Consider the following 1768-nt stretch of genomic DNA (forward strand, 5'->3'; position numbering starts at 1 on the left):
TCATAAATTGCATGTCGTCGATGAATTTTATTTGCATTTTTCTACAATAGACCTGACACATACATTCAAATTTCCTTCATTTTCTCATAACTTTGTGAATCGATAGCCATAATTCTTGTGTATTAAGTGAAAATAGATTTATTTTTTTGTCCTTTAAATACTAATCACGAGCATTTTTAGTCTTTTTTAAAAGTAACAAAGAATTGTTAAATATAATAATTTGATTTAACTATATCAATATATTTTTTAAAAATGTGTATAAGTACCAATAAAAACCCCTACAGAGAGTATGAAAGAATTTGTCAACTTTCAAACTAACAAAAAAGTTGATTGAGTTTATTATTTGGTAAGAATTATAACAAAAAATTAATTTTTATACAAATTTTGGATGATTTATTCTTAAGTCATATTGGGATAAAAATTAAAATTATGAAACTCCATCTGGCTAACAATACTTGTCTATTATTGATTTGATACACACCTTTAGAAATAATGAATAATAGGTTTAATTACTATAATTCCCTTTGAATTATTGAATTTAATGTTTTGGAAAATGTATTAGACATTGAATAGTATTTAATAGCAAATGAACCATTCACTTTGTCACTATGCTGCTCACACAACCTGTACTCCTTCCTATAAAAGCTCCCAAAATTCTTGTTTTCATCATTTCACATATCCAGAATCTTCTAAGTCCTCTTCCTTTCCAGAAAAAAATCAGCATCAATGGCTTCCCCGTAAGTCTTCATTTGCTTATGTTTTTGTTAATTGTTCATCAAATGTATTTAATTTGTTTAAAATGGTTAGTAATTCACACTAATCATTTGCAGAAGTACCGATTAAGAGATTGAGTTATGTTCAAGGTCCATTTAAATGTCATATGAAATTGTCCATGTTTTAGATGTCCTGGTTTAGTTTTGAGTGATTTATTAATGAGTGGTCTTATGAGGAGTTGAGTTAGCTACAAAGTTCATTTCATTATCCATAGGATATTTGAGTTGAGTACATTTTATATGAAATGAAGAAGATGAAGTGTTACCTGGTAATGGTTGTTGTTGGTGGTAGTAGGACGTATCTCATGGAACTAGTCTATTGGCCATTAAAAAAAGAAAAAAATGATAAAGTTGGAGGTGGGGTTTGGGGTTTGTGTGTGTATGTGATGCAACACAAACATTGATTAGGATTAAGTAATGGTTGTATATGTATGTTGTATGCAAATTATTTTTTTAGTTTGCTTTTTATATGGATGTTCATGGGGTTATTCTTTTATTCGGACAGAAGTGTACAAGACCTTCTACCACCATCTCTGGATTCTACTTCCTAATCCTCAACACTCTTCGATGGAACTACAAGGTTTGATTAAATATTTTCTCTTATTTCTTTCATGTCCGCCTTAAGAAAATATGGTGTTTGTCTTCCTTATGGATAATGTGTTCGTCATCATTACAGTTTTATTTCTCTGACTAAAGATTGTGATATGAGTTGATTATGTTGTCTGAAGGTTGTATATCAATTATCAATGCCTCTATTCTCAAAGTGTGTAAATTACCAGGAATGTTACGGCTTTCCTTTATACCACTTCGTCCGTTCTAATTTATCTAGCATTTCTCTTAGTAGATTGTTCTTAAAATGTCACGACCCAAAACCGAGCCGCGACTGGCACCCACACTTACCCTCCTATGTGAGCGAACCAACCAATCTAAACCTTAACATTTCATTATAATATCAACAGAAAGTAATGCGGAAGACTTAAACTCATTAATAAAAA

At 30.5% G+C, this 1768-nt stretch overlaps 1 pseudogene; it reads left to right on the top strand.

Moving 5' to 3' along the window:
• The first annotated feature begins 726 nt into the window (after window positions 1-726).
• LOC107019526 overlaps window positions 727-1768 on the top strand; it is a 23449-nt pseudogene continuing 22407 nt past the window's right edge.

The sequence above is a fragment of the Solanum pennellii genome, chromosome 5 (genome assembly GCF_001406875.1).
Source record: "Solanum pennellii chromosome 5, SPENNV200".
NCBI classification, from domain to species: Eukaryota; Viridiplantae; Streptophyta; class Magnoliopsida; order Solanales; family Solanaceae; genus Solanum; species Solanum pennellii.